Source organism: Phyllobates terribilis, unplaced genomic scaffold (genome assembly GCF_046119375.1).
Source record: "Phyllobates terribilis strain yellow unplaced genomic scaffold, ASM4611937v1 Scaffold_11__3_contigs__length_659146591, whole genome shotgun sequence".
Lineage (NCBI taxonomy): Eukaryota > Metazoa > Chordata > Amphibia > Anura > Dendrobatidae > Phyllobates > Phyllobates terribilis.
In genome coordinates this window covers 109,092,572-109,109,663 of record NW_027362771.1, presented here as the reverse complement: position 1 = coordinate 109,109,663, position 17,092 = coordinate 109,092,572, and the positions used below count along the sequence as shown (strand labels likewise).

Here is a 17,092-nt window from a genome sequence, read left to right as displayed (position 1 = left end):
CCTTTATTAATTTATCTACAGGTGTGATGATGATTTCACTCCATCGGTATTTTCCAGAAACAAGCAGCAGTGGATGTTGCTGAGTGAAAATTACAAGTTTGCTATTGTAGTGCCCAGTACATTGTAGTGCCCAGTACATTGTAGTGCCCAGTACATTGTAGTGTCCAGTACATTGTGCCCAGCTCATGCTTCTGGAGACATGGACCTGTAAATTAGGTGGGCTCTCATCGCTACAGAAATGCCAAACATGTGGACACTAAATGTGGTTTAGGCACATTGTGGGGCTCAGAAGGGAGGGGGCATTTGAATTTGAGAGAATTCCCTGGATTTCTTTTGGGGGGTAAGGAGCCATAGTGCTTTTACAGAGCCTTTCAACTACCAGTAACGTGGAAGCCCCCTATATTTCCATTGACAGATAATGGACCTGAGTGGGAACTTGCTTTTTTTGTGGATTGAGTTGAAGCTTTTATTGTGAACATTTTACATAATATTTGGGATCACATTTATCACTATAATGAGGCAACATAATTACTCTGGATTCCATCTGGCCTCTGTTAAGAGGTGTCCGACTTTTCAGAGGTGCACAAAACTGAGACCAACCGCGCTTTTATGCACGCTTAAAAAGACAGACACCTCTGGATCACAGGCCTGACTGTGTCCACAGTGTCAACATCTGCCCCATTATAAGGAATCTTCCATTGGGGGTTCTGTGTGAATCATGTATTTCAGAGATTTACACAGAAAGCCCAGTATAAAGCACTCAGCGTAGAATGCAAGATAAATGTGAACCAAGCCTTACTGCGATCTTGGGGAGGCAGAATAAACAAATCAACAGTAGGTTCTAGAATTAGTTTTATTTATTTTTTATGCTGCTCTACGTACAGTATAAGTGATTAGACTACTTTATTCTTTGGGTCGGTGCGATTACAGTGAAAGCAGCCTAACAGAAAAAAATACAGGTGCTTCTCACAAAATTAGAATATCATCAAAAAGTTAACTTATTTCAGTTCTTCAATACTAAAAGTGAAATGTTTATTCCTGTTAATGTTGAGGATTATGGTTTACAGCCAATGAAAACACAAAAGTCATTATCCCAGTAAATTAGATTAATTAACAAAAAACACCTGCAAAGGCTTTCTACGCATTTATAAAGGTCCCTTAGTCTGTTTCAGTAGGCTCCGCAATCATGGGGCAGACTGCTGACTTGACAGATGTCCAGAAGGCAGTCATTGACTCACTCCACAAGGATGGTAAGCCACAAAAGGTCATTGCTAAAGAAGTTGGCTGTTCACAAAGTGCTGTATCCAAGCATATTAATGGAAAGTTGAGTGGAAGGAAAAAATGTGGTAGAAAAAGGTACACTAGCAACCGGAATAACCGCAGCCTTGAAAGGATTGTTAAGAAAAGGTCATTCAAAAATTTGGAGGAGATTCACAAGGAGTGGACTGCGGCTGGAGTCATTGCTTCAAGAGCTACCACACACGGATGTATCCAGGACATGGGCTACAAGTGTCACATTCCTTGTGTCAAGCCACTCATGACCAATAGACAATGCCAGAAGCTTCTTACCTGGGCCAAGGAGAAAAAGACCTGGACTGTTGCTCAGTGGTCCAAGGTGTTGTTTTCAGATTAAAGTAAATTTTGCATTTGATTTGGAAATCAAGGTCCCAGAGTCTGGAGGAAGAGTGGAGAGGCCACAATCCAAGCTGCTTGAGGTCTAGTGTGAACTTTCCACAATCAGTGATGGTTTGGGGAGCCTTGTCATCTGCTGGTGTAGGTCCACTGTGTTTTATCAAGACCAAAGTCAGCATAGCCATCTACCAGGAAATTTTAGAGCACTTCATGCAACAAGCTTTTGGAAATGGAAATTTCATTCTCCAGCAGGACTTGGCACCTGTCCACATTTCCAAAAGTACCAATACCTGGTTTAAAAACAACATTATCACTGTGTTTGATTGGCCAGAAAACTCGCCTGACCTTAACCCCATAGAGAATCTATGGGGTATTGTCAAGAGGAAGATGAGAGACACCAGACCCAACAATACAGACGAGCTGAAGGCTGCTATCAAAGCAACCTGGGCTTCCATAACACCTCAGCAGTGCCACAGGCTGATCGCCTCCATGCCACGCCGCACTGATGCAGTAATTGATGCAGAAGGAGCCCCGACCAAGTATTGAGTGCATTTACTGAACATACATTTCAGTAGGCCAACATTTCGGATTTTAAAAACATTTTTCAAGCTGTTGTTATAAAGTATTCTAATTTACTTAGATAATGACTTTTGTGTTTTCATTGGCTGTAAGCCACAATCATCAACATTAACAGAAATAAACACTTGAAATAGATCACTCTGTTTGTAATGACTCTATATAATGTATGAGTTTCACTTTTTGTATTGAAGAACTGAAATAAATTAACTTTTTGATGATATTCTAATTTTGTGAGAAGCATCTATGTATAAATCTGGTGTCACACACTAAAAGACGCCTTTTTTGCAAAAACTGCATCACTGTATTTTGAGAGATATCATTTTTACATATTTCTGCTGACAAAGTCATGTGAGGGCTTGTTTTTTAAAGTTGACGTTTTTATTGGTACCATTTTAGGGCACGTGACATTTTTTGATCGCCTTCTATTCTGATTTTTGGGAGGCAGAATGAATTCAGGAATTTTTTTTTTTTTTTTTATGTCGTTCCACGTGTGGTAAAATTGATAAGTTGACCTTATTGTTCGGGTCTGTACGATTACAGGAATATCACATTTATATGCTTTAGAACTGACACACATGCTTGTTAGATCATGCTCTGAGCTCTGAGCATGGTCTAACAAGATTGCTAACCCGGTGACCCAGAAGTCGTCATGACAACGTCGGGTCACCATGGTAACGATCGTGCCCTCGCGATGACGTTGCGGGTTGCCAATCGGAGGGATGAGGGAGCCCCCTCCGTCTCCCTGCCTTCTAAATGCTGCGATCAATATCGATCGCAGCATTTAGGGGTTTAAACAACCAGGAGCGGTACGGTGTCAGCTGTCAAATTCCCTGAACACAAAATCGCCATGACGTATCCATACGTCCAAGGTCGGGAAGTCTTTCCCAACCAGGACGTTTGGATACGTCTAGGGTCGGGAATGGGTTACTGGCCTGTTTAGACGAGCCAACTGTACTTCTGATGGGAACAGATTAGTCAGTAATAAATAGTTTGGAACGCATAGAATGTCATTGATCTCAGCAGTATATCATCCTGTTTGTACTTGATAATGTGACAAGGATTTTAAGCAAGTGATTGGAAGCCTGTTTATAATGGTCAAGTTTCTGAGAACCATCGTTCTTGATAATCGACCAGTGTAAATGCACCCTAAGGGTCCGTTTACATCAGGGGTCTCAAACTCAGCTGTGTATATGGGCCGCACATAGAAAAAAAATTATTTGGGGGGCTGCATTCTTTGCAGGACAAAGTGACACTTTTAGTGATACAATTTTTTTTCTAATTCTTTTGATCATTTTTTTTTAACATTTTTATCGTGTTTGTTTTATTTTTTTAAATAGCATTCATCGTATGGGTTATGGTACAGTTTTATAGCTTGGGCTGTTATAGATGTGGCAATAACAAACGTGAACGTTTTAGGTTTACGTTAGTTTTTAGTGGCAAAACTTTTTTCATCCTTTTATTTAGATTTTTTTTTTTACATTTTTACAATTTTGTTTCCTCCAATTGGCCACATACAGAAATATTGTCTTACAATTATCACTATATAGTAATTCTGGCAAACATCTTGTAGTAATATGCCCCATCCAGGCCCCCATGTTGTAGTAAGGTCCCATTTTGGTCCCCATGTTGTAGTAATGTTCCTTATTGTGCCGTTCTTCACATACAGTACACATAAAAGAAAAAAAAAAGATTTTTCTCAACTGTCCTATGTTCCCTCAGCGTCCTTTCTACAGATGCGGCTCGCAGGCATTGTAAACCCCCTGACAATTGTGGCACGTTCCAGGGCCCGACGACATTAGCACTTTATTTCAGTTGAATGTGCTTCCTAGGATGCACATTCAGATGAAATGTATTGCAGAGAAAAGACAAGATCGCTGCAACAGCAATATCAATGCCAGCCGCCGGCCAATCAGAGGCCAGCAGCTGACATCGGAGTGCAGGCGCATGCCAGTGACATCATAAGCTGCTGCAGCGGCGGCACGCCGATGTCATCTGCTGGCCTCTGATTGGCCGGAGGCTGGCATTGGTATTCTTGTGCATCGAGCTTGTCTCTGCCATGCAATACATCATCAAGGGATTTACATGCCTGTGGGCCGAATGAAGCAGCCTCAGGGGCTCAGGGGGCTGTGTGTTTGAGACCCCTGATTTAATCCATCCAATAAAATACATTTAAACATTTAAGTTTGTGGATGTAGCGTGAAAAAATGTGGAAAACGTTAATGGGGTATGAATACTTTTTCAATGCACTGTATTCCTAAGTAAGGAGAAATTGTTTATCTTGAATAAAAGCCCTCTTGTTTATTACTCAGCCTTAAAGACTTTCTAGGCAGTGTACCCACTGTGTACCACAGATACACTTCTGATCCGAAATTTCCTGGCACTAATATGTTTATTTCCCGCTCCATTCTTTTGGGAGTTTCTGGATTCTTGCAGTGATGGGGATGGTAGGTTGCACCTTGTTAAAATCTGTATAGCAAACCAATACAGAAACCACAAAGACCTTAGGAAGAATGGAAGGTGAGGGTTCTAGAGGATAAACTGGATCAAGACTGCATGACAATGCATCAGTCTTTACATTCTTAGACCCCAGCCTGTATGTGATAGAGAACTTCAATCTAGAGAAAAATAAGGAGTGTCTAGGAGTTAACCGTTTAGCCGATTCAATGTAAGCTAAATTCTTATGGTCAGTGACGACAGAGACTTGATGAACTGCCCCATCCAAAAAATGCCTCCATTCCTCAAAGGTTAATTTAACAGTGAGTAACTCACGATTTCTGACATAGTTTATTTCAGCAGACGAAAATTTCTTCAAGAAAAATGCACATGGCCGCAAGTTAGTCAGAGTTTTGGACCCCTGAGATAAAACTGCCCCAACCTTGACCTCTGATGCATCCACCTCCACAATGAATGGTTCCTGAAGATTGGGTTGGATTAGAAGAGGAGCAGACATAAAATACTTTTTCAATTTTTCAAAAGCCCCAATAGCATCGGGTGACCAAACCTGGAGGTCCGCCCCCTTACATGTGAGGTCAGTAAGAGGTTTAACAATCTAAGAAAACCACTTAATGAATTTCCTACAATAGTTGTCGAATCCTAGAAAACGTTGCAACACTTTCAGGTCACTAGGTTGAACCCAATCTATTATGACTTGCACCTTCCCAGGATCCATTTTAAACCCATCACCCGATAATCAGGCGAGGAAATTAAAATATCATCAAGGTAAATAACAACAAATCTCCCAATGCAATTAGAAAAGACTTAATTTATAAAGTTTTGAAATACTGTTGGTGCATTGGTTAGAAAAGACTTCATTTATAAAGTTTTGAAATACTGTTGGTGCATTGGTTAACCCAAAAGGCATGACAAGATTTTCGAATAAACCCTCCGACATTAAAAACGCTGTTTTCCCCTCATCACCCTTCCAGATGCGTATAAAATTGTAAGCCGCCTCTGAGGTCAAGTTTAGAAAACCATTTAGCCTCAGTAAGCTGATTATGAAGGTTGGGGATGAGTGGAAATCGGTGTGTATTCTTAATTCTTAACCATGATTTTGTTCAGTTCTCAGAAATCGAGGCAAGGACAAAAAAACCCATCTTTCTTTTTTACAAAGACAAATCGAGCAGCATAGAGGAGAAGGAAGGACGGATATGAGCCTTCAGTAAACTTCATTCACATAATTTTTCATGGTGGTACGTTCAGGCCCAGATAAATTGTAAAGGTGAGCTTTAGGTAATTTGGTACCAGTGATTAGCTCAATAACACAGTCATAAGGATAATGAGGAGGTACTTTTTTCCGAGAACACGTCTCCGAAATCTTTCAGGTACTCTGGTAGACACTCCAGACTTGCAGAATATACAGAACTTGCACTTGTACAGAACTTAGACATTTGTTATGACATTTGGAACCCCACTTAACAATTTCCTTCTGACATCAATCAATAACAGGACTGTGAATGAGCAACCATGGAACTCCCAGAACCACCCCAGCAGGTAGCTTATTCAAGTCAAATCAGGAAATGGATTCTGAGTGAAGTGCTCCTACCTGAAGCGTGACTGCCACCTTTACAAATTTGACATAGTTCTGAAGTAGTGGTGTTTTTTCAATCGCAAAAATTTGAATGGGTTTTTCCAGACTAACTGTCCCTAATCCTAATTTCCAAACCAGTTCAGAATCAATAAAGTTAGCTGCAGACCCGCAGTCAATGAAAGCCAATGCTGGCAATATCTGATATTTGAAAGACAAAACCATCTTAAGCAGCACTTTATCTGAGGAGAGAAAGGGTACCTGGAAGTCTGGATGACCTCTTCGACTATCACCCAGACTTAGACGGTCACCAATGGCTTGCTTGCTTGAGCAAGAGTTGAACAGTCCTTCAAAAAATGTCCTGCGAGACCACAGCAGAAACAGAGTCCAAGATCCTGACTCAGTTTCTTCTCCACAGCACAAAAACTGGCAGCTCCTACCACCACTGGCTTACACTGTCCTACACATTTGGAATCCACTAGAGAAGGCAGAGATGGTAATAAACTGATCGCTATATACACAGCACGGAAAGAGCACTGATTATGTGATCGCCGGGTGACTGAATTAAGTAGAAGCTGCTGGTTCTAACAGACCAGTTATAGGGAAAATCAGAAATTAAAAAAAATATTTAAGGAGGTTGTCCACTACTTTTTGATTGATGACCTATCCCAGGGATGTCAAACACACAGAGGGCCAAAATTAAAAATTTGGACAAAGTTGGGCCAAACAGTATACAGTATAATGTGCCTCACACAGTTCTCCATACAGAAAAATGGGCCCCATATAGCCCTCCATACAGAATAATGGCGGCCCATAGCCCTCCATACAAAATAATGGGCCCCCCATAGTCCTCCATACAGTATTATGGGCCCACATAGTCCTCTATACAGAATAATGGGCCCCACATAGGTGTGATGGTTCTGGCGTCGCGGGCCAAATAAAACCACCCTGCTGGCCAGATTTGGCCCACGGGCCAGAGTTTGACATGTGTGACCTATCGTTAGGATAGGTCAGCAATGTCTGATCGGCCGGGGTCAGATACATGGCAACCCAGCCGATCAGCTGTTATCGATGTCGGCGGCGGCCGCCGGCCAGAAGTACTCACTTGCAGAGCTGGGTGTCTTTTGGCAGTGGCCGCCGCAAGGTACTACACATCCGCCACCTATTCAAATCAATAGGAACCAGATGTGTAGTACCCTGCAGCGGCCAGTACCAGAAGACGACCAGCTCCGCATGTGAGTACTTCTGGCCAGCGGCCGCCGATACCAATAACAGCTGACAGGTGGGAGTGACGAGTGTTGAACCCTGGTCAATCAGACACTGATCAAAAAGTCATCCATGATCATACATTGATCAAGGATAGATCATCAAAAAGTAGTGGACAACCTCTTTTAATGTTGTCATGTCCACCAAAGGATTTTTATGACTTTATATTGTGGCACAATGTTTGAAATAAATGTAAAAATAAAAAAGCATGGAAAAAAATTAAGCAAAAAAAGAAAAACGCTGCCAATCCGAATCTCTGTTTCTAGCCCTGCCACGTAGGAAAAAAAAGTGAAAACTAGTATGTATTTCCATTTTTTTCTTTATATTTTTCATATAAGAATGACAAAAAAATTAAGCCACTTGCATCACAAAAAAAGTAGCAAAAATAATATACATTTCCGTGCAAGAAAAAAATTTAGAGCTCTTAAAATCATATGTATGATAAAAAACAAAAATGTGCCTAGTCATCAATTGGGAAAATGGCCTGGTCTTGAACTGGTTAAGGCATTTGGTAATAGCGGCACACTCATATGTCCCTCTGTACGGGAAGAGGAGAGAACCTCTTCCTCTCTCACCCTGGGGTGCCAAAGTGAATGATGTTATGCACATGGAGAATCTTATTTGCTGCAAAATACACGACCGGTTCCGTAGCACTTGGTTTCACTGGATGGAAGTCAAAACTGAGGAGTATAAAAATATCTTATAAGATCCTGTTCCCTATGGCGTTCAGATGGGCTTGGGTACTCATTACCTATGCTACTATCTACGTCTTTCCCCTACTTCTCTCTATCCCTCCTTTCTCTTCCATTCTCGTTCTCTGCATCACCTTCTTTGACCTTGAGCCTAAAATCCTCTCTATCTGATGTGATACTTTAAAAAAAACAGAAATCATTGTTAGTTTTGAGCTCTTTGTTTCATCTATGCTATCCTGAAATGAATATCCTTATATTTGCTTTGTGAATTTATTTTTGTCCAGCCATAGCAGGGGCTTGTTTCTGGTTCTCTGTCATTGTTCTTTTTTTTTTTTTGTTAAAAAAGGAATTAAAATAGTAATGCAGTCACTGTAGAAATATATAGACACAACGCTTTTCATCTTGGCAGGAAAATATATTGAACGCGTGTGGGAGGAAAATGATGAAAAGAAAAATCAATTGATTACACAAGGACTTGTGTGTGGAATTTGGAATGAATATGGTGCATAGAAAGATGCAGGTAGTCAGTGGGTAAAATGTAACATTTATCATTGTATTTCTATTACATGCTCATTCTCAACAGATTGCAGTGTTGGGATTAATGGCAGGAAATGGCAACTATCATTCATAACATTTTCTCAAACCTGTTATTAAAGGTGAGTTTTGAGCTGGACATTTTCCTGTCTGTACACAAGATGGAAGTGTCAGGTTGGTCATGCACACTAGATAATAGACAATGTCTTCAATTTTAAAGTGAATCTGTCAGGTAATTCATGCAGAGCCTGCTAGCTCAATTGCAGCCAGGTATATCATTCTCCAAATTGCTACAGAGAAAATATACTTTCTGGTGCGTAATAGTACGCACCAGGCTGTCACCCCTTGTTCAGCGCGGGCTGCGGCGGTGAGCCCACACTGAAGCGGGCACATGTCAGCTGATTATTATTAATCGCGATCCACCCGCGGCTGTTAACGTGTTAAATGCCGCTGTCAATCTCTAATAGTGGCATTTAACATCGCTGCGACGGAAGCGCGTTACTTACCCCGCCCACCGGCGACCCCGTCACGTGATCGCGGGTCACCGATGCATGGCTATGACAACCCTGGGTCTGCAGCAGACTCCAGTGGTTGTCATGAGCTGATCGCTATGAGCGCCACCTAGTGGTCGGCGCTCATAGCACAGGACCATTTCTGCTACGTAGAGGTGATCTTCTCATCACCTCTATGTAGCAGAGGCGATCAGACAAGTGCTGCATCTAGTCTCCTATGGAGACTATAGAAGCATGCAAAAAGCGGAAAAAAATGTTTTTAAAAATATTAAAAAAAAATAAAAAATATAAAAGTTTAAATCACCCCCCTTTCGCCCCATTTAAAATAAAATAAAATAAAAAACCCACATACACATATTTGGTATCGCCACGTACAGAATCGCCCGATCTATCAATATAAAAAAATAATTAATCCGATCGGTAAACGGCGTAACGAGAAAAAAATTCTAAATGCAAGAATTACGTTTTTTGGTCACTGCAATATTGCAATAAAATGCAATAACGGGCGATTAACAAACTCATAATGACCTGGAGAATAAGAATGGCAGGTCAGTTTTAGCATTCAGTGAACGTGGTAAAAAAACAAAAAAAAAAATCTGTGGTATTGCACTTTTTTTGCAAATTCACTGCACTTGGATTTTTTTTTCCGTTTTCCCGTACACAATATGATAAAACCAGTAATGTCGTTCAAAAGAACAACTCGTCCCACAAAAAATAAGCCCTCACACGGCCATATTGACCATAAAATAAAAAACGCTATGGCTCTGGGAACAAGGGGAGCAAAAAACGAATATGCAAAAAGCGGAAAATCCCAGGGTCCTTAACCCCTTAAGCCCCGCGGGTGGTTTGCACGTTAATGACCGGGCCAATTTTTACAATTCTGACCACTGTCACTTTATGAGGTAATTACTCTGGAACGCTTCAACGGATCCCCCTGATTCTGAGAATGTTTTTTCGTGACATATTGTACTTCATGATTGTGGAAAAATTTCTTCGATATCACTTGCGTTTATTTGTGAAAAAATGGAAATTTGGCAAAAATTTTGAAAATTTTGCAATTTTCAAAATTTGAATTTTTAAGCCCTGAAATCAGAGCGATATGTCACACAAAAGCGTTAATAAATAACATTTCCCATATGTCTACTTTACATCAGCACAATTTTGGAACCAAAATTTTTTTTTGTTAGGGAGCTATAAGGGTTAAAAGTTGACCAGCGATTTCTCATTTTTCCAACAAAATTTACAAAACCATTTTTTTAGGGACCACATCACATTTGAAGTCACTTTGAGAGGTCTTTTTGACAGAAAATACCCAAAAGTGACACCATTCTAAAAACTGCACCCCTCAATGTGCTCAAAACCACATTCAAGAACTTTATTAACCCTTCAGGTGCTTCACAGGAATTTTTTGAATGTGGAAGAAAAAAATGAACATTTAACTTTTTTCACAAAAATGTTACTTTAGACCCAATTTTTTTTATTTTCACAGGGGTAACAAGAAAAAATGGACCCCAAAATTTGTTGTGCAATTTCCCCTGGGCACACAGATACCCAATATTTGGGGAAAAAACACTGTTTGGGCGCACGGCAGGGCTCGGAAGGGAAGGAGCGCCATTTGACTTTTTGATTGTAAAATTTGCTTGAATAATTAGCGGACGCCATGTTGTGTTTGGAGAGCCCCTGAGTGCCCAAACTTTGGAGCTCCCCCACAAGTGACCCCATTTTGGAAACTAGACCCCCCAAGGCACCTTTATAGATGCATAGTGAGCACTTGTAACCCCCAGGTGCTTCACAAATTGATTCGTAAAAATGAAAAAGTGAGAAAAAAAACACTTTTTCATTTTTACGAATCAATTTGTGAAGCACCTAGGGGTTCCAAGTGCTCACTATGCATCTAGATAGGTGCCTTGGGGGGTCTAGTTTCCAAAATGGGGTCACTTGTGGGGGAGCTCCAATGTTTGGGCACACAGGGACTCTCTAAATGCAACATGGTATCCGCTAACAAATTGAATGGAAAATCGGCTCAAATTGTTAGCGGACACCACATTGCGTTTGGAGAGCCCCTCTGTGCCCAAACATTGGAGCTCCCCCACAAGTGACCCCATTTTGGAAACTAGACCCCCCAAGGCACCTTTCTAGATGCATAGTGAGCACTTGGAACCCCCAGGTGCTTCACAAATTGATTCGTAAAAATGAAAAAGTGAAAAAAAAAAACAAATGCAACATGATATCCGCTAACAAATTGAGCCAACACTTTTCATTTTTACGAATCAATTTGTGAAGCACCTGGGGGTTCCAAGTGCTCACTATGCATCTAGATAGGTGCCTTGGGGGGTCTAGTTTCCAAAATGGGGTCACTTGTGGGGGAGCTCCAATGTTTGGGCACACAGGGGCTCTCCAAACGCAACATGGCGTCCGCTAACAACTTGAGCCGATTTTCCATTCAATTTGTTAGCGGACACCATGTCGCGTTTGGAGAGCCCGTGATGTGCCTAAACAGTGGAGCTCCCCCACAAGTGTCCCCATTTTGGAAACTATACCCCTCAAGGATTTTATTAAGGTGTATAGTGAACATTTTGAACCCAGAGGTACGGCACAGAATTTGTTTACATTAGGTCATCATATTGAATAATTTGTTATTATTCTTGAGCGCAAGTGCTCGCTACTTGAGTTTGCATCGGGTACTCAGGTATGCACCATGTACAGCGTGTGCTCGAGTGACATGCTCGAGTCCCTGCTCCGCATGTTTCACGGTTATTAGACACCCAAAAAAAAACATGCGGGGATCGCTCGTGCATGGCAGGCAATCCCCGTAAAGTTTTTTGGCCGCGAAGCATATGGGGCAGAGACTCGAGCATGTCACTCAAATACCCACGATACTCAATGCATACCAGAGCACCCGATGCAAACTCAAGTAGCGAGCACTTGCTCTCAACACTAGTCGCCATATCGTCATCTTTTTTTCTTACTTTTGAAAAAAATCCCAACCCCAGCCCTAACCCTAGCACAACCCTAGCCCTAGCACAACCCTAGCCCTAGCACAACCCTAGCCCCAGCACAACCCTAGCCCCAGCACAACCCTAGCCCCAGCACAACCCTAGCCCCAGCACAACCCTAGCTCCAAACCCAGCCCTAACCCTAGCCCAATCCTAACCCAAGAGTTTATTTTTGACGCCGTTCCTTGTGCGGTATAAGTGATTAGAAGACTTTATTCTTCGGGTCGGTGTGATTACAGCAATGCCAGAATTATATGGGGTTTTTATGACTGACAGCTGTCACACACTAAAAGACGCATTTTTTGTAAAATCTAGTTTTTGCATCGCCATATTTTGAGAGCTATAATTTTTCCAGATTTTGACAGACAGTCATGTGATGGCTCGTTTTTTGCGGGATGACTTGACGTTGTTATAGGTGCCATTTTCAGGCACGTGACATTTTTTGATCGCTTTCTATTCCGATTTTTAGGAGGCAGAATAAACAAAAACCAACAATTCAGGAATTGTTTTTTTTTTTTTTATTATTCTGTTCCGCGTGTGGTAAAATTGATGAGGTAGCTTTATTCTTCGGGTCAGTACGTTTACAGCGGTACAACATTTGTATCATTTTTCTATGTTTTGGCGCTTATACACAATAAAAGATATTTTATAGAAAAAAATATTTTTTAGCATCGCTTTATTCTGAGAGCTATAACTTTTTTATTTTTCGGCTGATGGAGCTGTGTGGTGGCTTGTTTTTTGCGGGACGAGATGACATTTTCAGCGGTATCATTTTTATTTATATGCGTCTTTTTGATCGCGTGTTATTCCACTTTTTGTTTGGCGGTATGGTGATAAAGCATTGTTTTTTGCTTCGTTTTTTTTTTTTTTTTTTACCGTGTTCACTGAAGGGGTTAACTAGTGGGACAGTTTTATAGGTCAGGTTGTTCCGGACGCGGCGATACCAAATATGTGTACTTTTATTGTTTTTTTTTATAATAATATTTATTGATGGGTACATTATATTTTTATTTTTGGTGTATTATTTTTTTTATTTTTTTATAATATTTTTGCACATTTTTTTTTTTTTCCACTTTCACACAGTTTATACACTTTATTACTTTGTCCCACTCTGGGACTTTCACTTTTTTTTTTCTGATCGCCTGCATGGCACAGGAATGAAGCACCATCCCTATGCCATGAAGGCTGTCAGAAGTGCACAGTGTGAAGATTGCTTGGAGATGCACTGCGCATGCCCAAGCAATCTTCCTGCTCTCTGGTGACCCGGATGTTGTCATGACGACATCGGGTCGTCATGGCAACACCCGGGAAGCCTTTGCAGACTGCGCTGGAAGCCGGAAGAGGAGGTGAGTATCGCCGATCACCTCCCCTTGCCCCCGCAATGCCGCGATCGACTTCGATCGCAGCATCGCAGGGGTTAATGTGCTGGGGGCGGTGCAGGACCGCTCCCTGCACATAGTACCGGGTGTCAGCTGTGACAATCAGCTGACACCCGGCGGCGATCGAGCCCGCACAGCCTGTGTGCGCGCGCGATCGCCATGACGTACTAATACGGGTCTGGCTCTTAAGTCCCAGGGCACAGACGCGTATTAGTACGTCAGATGTTATTAAGGGGTTAAGGAGATCTGGCTGGGGACCATAGCCAGACCGGACTAGTCCTGCCGCGCCAGCTTCTCCTAGTATCACTCCAGGTTATTGACAGATCTCTTCCTTATGTGTACATAGGGAGATACTTGTCAATCACCTGCAGAGCCAGCAAGGGGCGGCGCCAAACTAGCTCTCTAAAGTATAGTTTTCCTGCAATGCAGCCAGTGATTCTTGCTGTCCCTTGTTTGGGCCTCACTTTAACGCTATACTGTTTTACCAGGCAGCATGTACCGTATGTAGGATCTCTCCTTCTTCATTTCACCTTATTTTTTTCCTTCTTTTACTTCCTGAGTAGTGATGGATCGTTTGTGAACAATCCGAGACAAAGCGCCAGCTCCCTGCTGTGAACAATGGGAGCCGGCACCGCAGTGAGAGCCACTAAATTCTCTGAATGGTTCTCACTGGGCGTAAAATTCCCATGTTCAGGTGATGTAGCTCCGCCCACCCAAACCAAACTCTGCCCCCTCATTAATTTAATTGGCTGGTTTCAAGTAGGCGGGGCTTCGGTAATATGTGGGCAGAGTTTCGGCCGCATTAATGTCATCTTAAATATGTGTTCACCTATTGTGAGCACATATTTAAAAGGGATCCATTTAGGATCCAAAAGAGCCACCTCTTTTTGGTGAGCGGAGCCAAGTGAACCAGATCCCCAAAAAGAGCCGGACTGCCCATCATTATTCCCAAGGAGAAAAGTTGCACCAGATGTGACTATCAACTTATCTCCTACCTATTGAAAAACAGCCTGCATGTTTATGGGGAAGTAAGAAAAGACAGTTGTTTTTATGTATAAGGGTTAATTTACATTAACCAAAGCGATGGCACTAAACGACCACCGATTTGGTAGTTTAAAAGTCTGTTTACACAGGCAAAGTACACTGAGAAATCTGTAGTGGATAGTTTAGTGCACATAGGCTGCCTTTATTCTCGGCAGTGCAAGTCCTGTTTACTCAGGACTAGTGTTGAGCGAATTTGTTCGGCATTTCAAATTCAGGTTCGTGTTGGGGGTTCCGGCTTGTTCGTGCCAAAAAATCGGCTCCGCCCATGAACATCCATGATTTGCCACTCTGTCACGCAGATAACATCTGTAAAATTGTTTAAGTTTATTTATATTTGGGGTGCTTTGTGTGATTCTAGTCACCACTTTATATATGTTGGATGTCAATCATTTCTATTTTAATTTATGCTTAATGATTATTGCTGGCACAACTATATATACTTGTACTTTATCATTATTACTGGTATCATTCACCTTTGACTAGTGCACCTTCTTTCCCCATCCCTTGAGGTTTCTAACTGCTTTTCCCATTTTTCCTTTTGTCTGGCTCTTAACTTTGTATGGATTCCTTGTACTTTTGCATTTATATATGGTCTTAGTCATGCTTCTCATGTTAAGATCTGTTTAGTCTGTTTATATTACAAGATTATGGTGATATAAGCGTTCCTAGAAATGCTCGTTCACAATAATCTTTCAGTGTAAATGCACCTTTAGGCCAAATTTTGGAACTTAGCCAGGAGTAAGATCTTTCCATTCTAAACCAAGTATTATGATAGGCAATAGAAAATTAATATTACAATAATAGATTATATGGTTTTCTATATCAGGTGTGTAGAATGGGGATTTTCTATATATTTTATATGCTGGGAATCTTCAAGCCTGCTAAGGTAGAGTAGTTACTATAGAATTGTAAGGTAGAGTTCAAGGTCAGTATTCTACATGTTGTCATGTACACACACGAACACATTACAACAACTACTACGCTCTCAACTTAATTAGCTTCAGTCACTGCAATCAGGAAATATTTCCAAGCTAAATTCACAATCTTCAAAAAACAGACAGAAGAACGATAACCTTAAACACCAGTGGGTAAAACATGGAAAAATTGTATCTCACTTTAGCTATCTAGAGTATTTTCAAAATTATTGTTCATTCAAGACTTATAACAATGAACTGGTAACACCCAAAAAAAACAAGTAAGTTGTCTTAAGTACATGTGTTAAAGCAATCTGCTAAAATGTAAAAGGCTTGTGTTGATATTAATAGATCCAAAGAACATCTCATAGATTAGACCTCACATATTTTATGTTGTAAAAATGCAATTACATGTAATCAGTATCCATAATGTTAAGTAATTATTGATTCTTTCAGTATGGTGATGGCATATATTATGCCTTTATTAGCAGTAAAGTTAGGCAAACAAAACTACATCCTATGAGAATGGAGTGGTAATAATCACAAGGGAAATGCTAACATATTTTTTTAATTAATTTACTGTAATATGGCAGTATTCACATTAAATATTTATTAATGAACAGTAGGCTACTGAATGATACATTAGAAATAAATTAAGAAGTTACGATGGTTATACTTAATGCACACTGACATATCAGCAATAGTAGTGGTGGCAAAAAGTAGCAACTGCCAAAACAAAATGTAAAAAGAGCACTATGTTAATGTGTCTATAAAAATAAAATAAAAGATTAAAACAAAAACAAGATATACTACTTCAATAAGAATAATTCAATGAATCCAAGTGTTCAACTTTACTTACCTAAATTGCCTTTTTAACTCCAGAGTATAACTTGGTTGCCGTCATAAATACTTTTTTGCCTCTGAAGTTCAGAAATCTACGTGTAAAAATGAGACTGTCTTTCTGACGGCCTCACTGGACTGTTTGTGTCCAGCAGATACATGGATTACTCATTAACTGGTGACTTTACTTGTATAAACAGATTTGGAATTCTCCGAAAGAACTTAGCACGGGGCTAGAAGCCAATGTAGAGACAGAAAGGCTAAAACAGTTTATAGGACATTTCTTCTTCAATTATTATGTAGTTGCCTTAAGTTATGTTCTAACCATGTCAAGACTGGCGGGCTTTCACCTCCATTATAACAAGTTACTTCTCATGAAAAGCTTTCACTTATTCCTTATCCTATTTTTATCCATTTTTAATATGTGTGTTAAGTTAAATATAGTTACTTCATTCCAAAAAAATATTGCAAATAGATATAACTAATTGTGCTGTCTTACACTTTATTCAATCTCAACTGGATACAACTGCAGAGGGTTCATATATGTTACATTAGGCACAGCATGTGCTGACATCTAAGGGAACTTAATCAACCAGTAATAGGGTTGAATTGGAGCAAGGTACCCAATTAAAAGTAAGAACTCAGACACATATTAATCTGAAAATGTCATATTGATGTCT

General features: G+C 40.6%; 1 protein-coding gene across 2 annotated transcripts in view; it reads right to left on the bottom strand.

Annotated features, from left to right (window-relative positions):
- Window positions 1-16,579, bottom strand: part of NR1H4 (nuclear receptor subfamily 1 group H member 4) — a 231,042-nt gene extending 214,463 nt beyond the window's left edge. For both annotated transcript variants that reach the window (XM_073651456.1, XM_073651458.1), the window contains exon 1: window positions 16,432-16,579. The gene's annotated coding sequence lies outside the window, so the exon portion shown is untranslated. The remainder of the gene's footprint in view (window positions 1-16,431) is intronic.
- Between the last annotated feature and the right edge of the window lie 513 nt (window positions 16,580-17,092).